Below are 7,984 nucleotides of genomic sequence, written 5' to 3' on the forward strand. Positions count from 1 at the left end.
TCAAAACATCTCAAGGACCCCAAAAACACCTCAGACCCCAGAGGGTTAACACGATCTAATGATGCAACACGTAAGATCAAAATCAACAGAGTAATTTGAGTCTCTTTTGCACTGATAAGGAAAAAAGTGAGCTTGTCGCAGCGGCGTGATAGATGACCCCAGATAACTGACTGTGTTTACAATAATTTTGCGTCATAAAAGCATTTTGAGAAGCAAGTACATTTAATGTACTTATGTAATGTACATTATGTTTAATGTAATGTATATTTTTAACATATAAGCCTGCTGCATTTCAAACGACATAAATTATGTTTCGTAAAGCATTTGTAAGGGAAATACTGGCGGGTGAGACCACACACTACAAGCATAGCATCAAGCAAAGCGCATGTTTCTCACAGCGCATATCCTGTGCAATGAACACCGCGAATGTTATTGTAATTCACTTCAGCCTTTCAGAACTTTTTGAAAGATTATTTTACGGAAAGTTTGACTCTGAGTGTGTGTGTGTGAAGAATTGGAAGCAAGCAGAAAACGGTCGTTTCTAAAACACACGCAGCGTCATAGCTCATTTGTGGTTAAAAACTAAGCTCAGAATCGATCCAGAATCTTTGGAGAGAATCTTTTCTCCCACCCCTATTGTGACCAACACAATATTAGATAGATTAAACATACACTTTTCTTTCCTGTAAGCCAGGCCTATATGCGTTAGCATGCCATGTTGATGTTTCCTCTGCAGACTGTTTTACTCTCGCGTACGTGACAAGGGTGTAATTGCAGCCTTTGCGGTTAAAAAAGTCATGTTTTATCATATCGCAATATTATCGCAAATGCAATTAATCTTTCAGCCCTATTTAATATATAAAAAATACTTTTCATACTTAAGTACAATAAATAGCACATACTTTAAAACTTTTACTCAAATAATATTCTGAACAGTGACTTTTTACCAAAGTAATTTTCTGGTAAGAAATCGTGGGAACTGAGCCTGAGTAGCTTTTCACCCAAGTCCTTAAGGCCTTTGCTTGCTAGGGCAGATAAACTTGTGGCCCAGATATAGAGGCAGCGATGATTCATTCCGAAAGTTAGACGTGGGAGGTTTAGGTGAAGAGAGGAATGCGGAGAATGACCCGGCGTGGGCCCGTCACCTATACTTCCCATCTCAAGCTGCTGCAACTTCTGCCTCTGCGGCTCGGCAGCGGAAGGGAGGAAGAGGTGAGCGGACATCCGTATAGCATAATATAAAAGATGTCATACTCACTGGAATGCTGCAAAGGAATGGCAGTCCAGGCACCATCCTCTCAACGGTTAGCGATAGGTGGCTTCTCGAGGACAGCATAGCTGAATAAAGGGAAAAGATTCTGAGGCAATGGTGCTTGTCGCCGAGTCATAAAGCGGGCATGCAAGCGCCAATGGCTATTCAGATGAAATCAATCATGCTTCAGCATTTTTGGTGAGAAATTTTTGGGGAGTTTCCCCATAGCGTCAGCGTTGACGCTATGTCGAGTAAACCAATCTCAAAAGGGAACCTATAATAAGTTAATCTGATAATAGTTCTCGTTCATGCCAAGAAAATTTTTTCCTCCGTAACAAATAAGCTACCATGGGACCATTATTGAATTTTCTGAAATAAAAATGTCAAATGACTGATTGGTGGGGAATTTGCACACACAAAAAAAAATAGATACATGTAGCAGGAAGGGTTATTACCCCTCCTACTTCCTACGTCATCGTTTAGTGTTTGGCCAACGGCCAGGGTTCCGGTGTGTATAAGAGCATGAGCTACCAGTTCCTTGGCATGTGTCATTATCCGGGGTCATGACGTCATCTATGCGCCCTGCTGCTTTCTGCTGGGTTCAGCGTAACGTGTTGCTTGTAAAACTTGCCGAGGCTGTTTATCCGCTGGCGGTGCTGTTGACGGGTCTATGGGCTTGTTTGGAGAGTTGAATGTGGACATTTGAGACAGGTAAGAGAAGTATTTGGATGCGGGGTGGTTTATAGATGAGGTTTTATGGTTTGCTTTGAGGCGAGTAATCTGACTATCTGTATGCTTAGTGTACGATTTATCGGCGCTTCATGCCAACGAGCTTGTCGGAGACATTCGCCTCCATCTATCGCATAGTCTGGGGATGGTGATTCTGGGACAGCGTGCTTGGTTGTGAGTATACTGTTTGAGCGTAAGCCAAGGGAGAAGAACTCTCAGTGTAACATCTCTCTGTTTTATTTTTTAGGCATGCGATAAGGACAATACCGACCTTCTGAATGAGTATTATCTGCCCTGTGTTTCGCCATAAGACTTTGTTCGCGCTGTGCCTTATCAACTGCTGTTCTGTTTGGGTTCTGTTTTGTGTGTGCTGTTTTGTCGTAAGTGAGTCGTCTCGAGTAAATCGTTCTAAGTGAACCATTTCAAGTGAATCGTTCTAAGTGAACCATTTCAAGTGAATTGTTCTGAGTGAGCCATTCAAGTGAACCGTTCTAAGTGAGCCATTCAAGTGAACCATTTCAAGTGAAGGATGGCTCTGTGTTTGTGATATGTTTTGAGTTTGTTTCCTTTTTTTCTGGTTTATTTCCTTAACTATTTGAGTATTTTTGAAGTAGTGTTTTGTTTTGAACCAAATTATTGTATTAGTGAATTTATACATGTATATGTGTTTTTTTTATTGAATTGTACTGCTGAATTTATGTGATTTTGTTGTTATTTTTGGTTTTTGATTGGTGACGATCAGGTCGGGACCAAGGAGTTGGTTCCGCCCTGGAAGTGTATAGCAATTTTCATTTGTTGTTATTTTGTTTTGCATAACACTGCTCTTTAATGTCTTTTTTTTCTTTTGTTTGTTGGCAGGGCCTGGGCACCCGGGGGCAGACGAGAGAGCAATTAGGTGGTAGTGTCCTCACTGTGTGTCGTGGTCTTCTCTGACATGAGTCGTGGAGTGTGTGCTGTGCTGGTGTGTGTGCACTGAATAGAGTACTCTTCATAGAGGTGATATCTCGAGACTGCCCTTGGGTACGCCCAGGTTTCCCTGCCGCCCACTCTAGAACCTAGTAAATTGAAGAGTGTGATTGCTGGCCAACACCTTTTATATAAAAAGAACTGCCTTTTAATAATTAATAAAATGTATATGTTTTTCAATCACCTATGCCTATGTCTCTGACTCCAACTGTGGTTAGGACCTGTGCGTGCCTTAGCTTAGAGGTTATATTTAATTCTTGGGGCGAAATTCCCCAAGTGGCGTAGTCGGAAATAATAAACCGAATTGAGCGTGGGTATAAATTGTTGTTCCGCCCAATGTCATATAAAATAGAGCTGCCGCTCCCGCACCACTTTGCCACATACAAATTATAAGTGATTGGAAAATAGCCACAGTCATACCATCAAAGTGTAAAAAGTGTAAAGACTCTGGCTCTGTAGCAAACCATCTCTGTTTGAGCATCTTGACTAGCACAATAAAGCAACATTGGCTCAACCAATGCCATGGGTTTGGGGCGGGACTATCTGTTTATGCATCCAATGGAAGACGGGGGGGAGAGTTCACGGAATGTATTTGAAAAAATTAATAATTTTTCAAGATGGAAACAAATGATTGCTGTTTCCTGCATGTATTATGATAGGGCCATATTAGCTTGTGTTCTTTCTTGCCTGTTTCTAGTTTTGTTAATTATCTAGTTCTGTGTATTTTAGCCCTTAGTTTCCTCCATTACATACAGAAAGATCAGTATCAGTTGGACACTATCACTATGACATAGAAGAGGAAGCTTGCTTTAAGACAAGCTCTGGGCGATCATTGCCCTAAGGTACGCACCATGAAAAAAGCAAAGGAAAAATTATTTCTCTGCATTTTTTATTCAATTATGATAACAATAACAACAATCAAAAAAAAAAATTTAATTAGACCCTACAGTATTTTAGATACAATCCTCTACCAAACGGTTGAGACGTCTGTTCATAATAAAAGAACAAAATTCAAAACAAGTCATATTAAGTGCATTTTCTTGACCAATAAAAAAATCTGATGGCTGCTATTGATGGCTCTTACAATGCTAGTCATATAGTAATACACAAACATAGTCAATTTTAAATTATGAAATTAATAGTAACACCAGAATTGGTATTAATTCTTCAAAGGTATTCTTGATATTTACCATAATACAGTACAGAAATGGTGAAAAAATGATATTGATCAAATATTTTTCATCAAATATGTAATTGAATAATATTAAAATTAATAATTTTAACAACACTAACCCTTTTTTTCTTTGTAAATAGCTAATTTTACCAAAATTAGCTATTTTATTAGCTAATTTTTACTACCTTAAAAGGACAACTCAACCGTTTGGTAGAGCATGTTTAAAAAAAATTATTTGACCCTTATAAGACTTATTTTTGTTTAATTAAGTTACATAATTCTGTTTAACAACTCCTCTGAAACGATAATATGTCAACCAAATAGTCTTACCTTTAAAAGTCCCGCCGATATGCGTCATCAAAGGAGGAGCAAATTTTCGCTGTGTCATGTGCTGTTTGAAGGAACACTGAAATGGCATGCTGCTCACAGACACAGTGCCATCTAGTGGATTTTTTTAGCATTGCACAACTACACCAAACGGTAGAGATGGCTCATTCAGGTTGAGTTAAGCTTGATGCATTTTTCAATAAAATATAGTGACTTGAAGTGTGGTCTACCAAATGGTTGAGTAGTACCTTAAAGGGTTAAATGAGAACACTGAACGTGAGCTGAGACAACTCTATTAACACTCAGCTTACATCTCAGTGAGTCTGAATTAGAAAACTAGTCAGTAGTGAACTCTGGTAAGTCAAAACAATATCTGCTCAGAAGCTGGACTGAAATGTTTTATTTAAGAGTTAAGTTAAATGCATTTTCTATGTTAAAAAATAGGGCTTAGGCAACTTTTTTAGGAAGGGGGGGGGGGGGGGTATTCTTTTCAAGAGTTTGGCATCACATAGTTTACTCAAGTCAAGTCAAGTCAGGTCATCCATTTATATAGCGCTTTTAACAATGTAGATTGTTTCAAAGCAGCTTTACAGAAATAAACTTAATATAATTTAAGGTAACACAGATTGGTTTGATTTCATAGTGGTTCTTGAATAACGTCTCGGTTACGTATGTAACCCTCGTTCCCTGAGTACAGGGAACGGAGACGTGTCGTCGGGGAGTTCCCTGACGAATTGGGATCACGCTAGGGAGACCAATTGCCTTCGAGTGAATTAAAACGAGCCAATGAAAATTGGCATGCAAGATTTGCATTCCGCGACCCGCCTACCAACGCGGGTATAAAGGCGGAAGTAAACATTGCGCAATGCTTTTCGCTGAGGAGCCGAACGGTGTCCAGTCCTCCGCGAAGGTACAGCAACATGGCGAAGGGACGACACGTCTCCGTTCCCTGTACTCAGGGAACGAGGGTTACATACGTAACCGAGACGTTCCCTTTCGTCCTGGGAACTCCAACGTGTCGTCGGGGAGTTCCCTGACGAATTGGGATCCCTAACAAAACGCCATGGTGCTGGCCCCTTCCAGCGCCCAGCTAAGCTACCCAAGCAGTTTCACAAATTACGGGAGCTAGCAAGGGAATCACACTGCTGTTCCGCAAGACCCACACAGTGGATTGGATAACACTGGGAAAGCGTGCCCAACCCGTAAACAGGGGAAGGGAACGCTGCGGAAGCCAGATGCCTGAAGAAGGCCTGGAATACACATATGTACTAGCCCAGGGGGATAGTGAAACATATGGCAGTCCCTGAGGTAGTCCCCTCCAAGGGGAGTGGGAGCGTACTCAACAGGGACGACAGAACGAGTCTGTCAAGGGGAAGACACGGCTGGACTGCACGTGGCATAATGGGTCACCGAAGAGACCACTGGACATAACACCCAGTCTACACAACAACTCCCTAAGAGGTAGTAGACCTGGCGCCGGCGGTCCGCCACGCCTGGCACCGAAGGGGTGATGGAGGAACTCACGAGGCTAACCAACGTAGGGCGCCAACGGAGCGAAAGACGCACGTAACCGGCTGAGGCACGGAGTGGCGTAGCAAACCGACACAACCTATTCCCTCGCACCACTGGCCGTAGCGAGTACTCGGGAGGAAACAGGTTCCACACGTAGGCTGTAGAAACAAGCGAACGTGTTCGGTGTCGCCCAGCCCGCAGCTCTACAAATGTCTGTCAGCGAGGCGCCTTGAGCCAATGCCCAGGAGGCGGCAACACCTCTCGTAGAGTGAGCACGCAACCTGGGAGGACAAGGCTCACCCGTAGCTTCATACGCTAGGGTGATAGCATCCACTAACCAGTGACCTAACCTCTGCTTGGAGACGGCCTTCCCCTTCTGCTGGCCTCCGTAACAGACAAAGAGCTGATCTGAGGTCCTGAAGCTTTGCGTTCTGTCAGTGTAAACCCGCAGGGCGCGGACTGGACAGAGAAAAGCTAGGGCTGGGTCTGCCTCCTCCTGGGGCAGCGCTTGCAGGTTCACTACCTGATCCACGAAGGGAGTGGTAGGAACCTTGGGCACATATCCGGGCCGGGGTCTCAATATCACGCGAGAAAGGCCCGGCCCGAACTCTAGGCACGATTCGTCGACCGAAAAAGCCTGCAGACCCCCGACCCTCTTAAAAGAGGCCAATGCCAACAGGGGCGCTGTTTTAATGGACAGGATATTCAGCTCCACTGTCAGCAAAGGCTCAAAGGGAGGACTTTGAAGAGCTCTCAGTACCAGAGCTAGGTCCCAAGAGGGTACAGAGTGCAAAACACGAGGTGGATTTAACCTCCTAGCACCCTTGAGGAATCTGATGATCAGGTCGTGCTTCCCCACGGACTTACCTTCTACTACATCGTGATGTGCGGCTATTGCGGCAACATACACTTTGAGGGTGGAGGGAGACAGCCTTCGCTCCAACCCATCTTGTAGGAAGGAAAGCACGACTCTGATCGGGCAAGTTCGGGGGTCCTCCTGGTGGGAGGAACACCATTCGACGAATAGGTTCCACTTCAACGCATAGAGGCACCTCGTAGAGGGGGCTCTAGCAGAAGTGATGGTGTTTACCACTGCCTGTGGTAGATCACCTAGAACCTCCGCGTCCCGTCCAGGGACCAGACATGGAGTTTCCAGAGGTCTGGACGCGGGTGCCATAGAGTGCCCCGTCTCTGAGAAAGGAGGTCCTTCCTCAGAGGAATCGGCCAAGGAGGGGCCGTCGTGAGGAGCATGAGTTCCGTGAACCAAGTCCTGGTGGGCCAATACGGCGCCACTAACAGGACCTGCTCCTCGTCCTCCCTGACCTTGCACAGAGTCTGTGCAAGAAGGCTCACTGGGGGAACGCATACTTGCGCAGGCCCCGGGGCCAGCTGTGAGCCAGGGCGTCCGTGCCGAGGGTCCCCTCGGACAGGGAGTAAAACCACTGGCAATGGGTCGTGTCCGGAGAGGCAAACAGGTCTACCTGTGCGACTCCGAAAACACTTCAGATCAGCTGAACCGCCTGGGGATGGAGTCCCCATTCTCCTGGCAGGGGAGGCAACCGTGAAAGCTCGTCTGCCACACGGTTGAGCTCCCCTGGAACATGAGTGGCGCGAAGCGACCTCACATGCTTCTGACTCCATAGGAGAAGGTGGGAGGCGAGTCGCGACATGCGGCGGGAGCGTAGACAACCTTGTCGGTTGATGTACGCAACGGTCGCAGTGCTGTCCATACGGACCAGTACGTGCTTGTCTTTGAGGAGCCCCTTGAGGCGGCACAAAGCCAAGCGTACTGCTTGCAACTCTAGGCAGTTGATATGCCAATGCAGCTGGGGCCCCGTCCACAGACCCGAGACTGCATGCCCTTTGTACGTGGCCCCCCACCCATGGCAGAGGCATCTGTGAAAACCACAGCATGCCTGGAAACCTGGACTAGGGGCACTCCGGCCCGTAGAAACGCAGGATCCGACCACGGGGAGAAGGTTTGGCGACAGTGCGGGGTTACTTTGACCCGGAACGTGCCGCTC

The 7,984-nt window shown here is 45.5% G+C and overlaps 1 long non-coding RNA gene across 1 annotated transcript; it reads left to right on the forward strand.

Annotated features, from left to right (window-relative positions):
- The first annotated feature begins 1,874 nt into the window (after nt 1–1,874).
- On the forward strand, nt 1,875–2,339 carry LOC130084900 (uncharacterized). Its single transcript, XR_008807074.1, has 3 exons — nt 1,875–1,963; nt 2,053–2,155; nt 2,229–2,339. It is a non-coding gene; the product is annotated as an uncharacterized LOC130084900 (long non-coding RNA).
- Nucleotides 2,340–7,984: the final 5,645 nt, after the last annotated feature.

Source organism: Rhinichthys klamathensis, unplaced genomic scaffold, assembly GCF_029890125.1.
Source record: "Rhinichthys klamathensis goyatoka isolate OS25496 unplaced genomic scaffold, OSU_Roscu_1.1 h1tg000003l_1, whole genome shotgun sequence".
Lineage (NCBI taxonomy): Eukaryota > Metazoa > Chordata > Actinopteri > Cypriniformes > Leuciscidae > Rhinichthys > Rhinichthys klamathensis.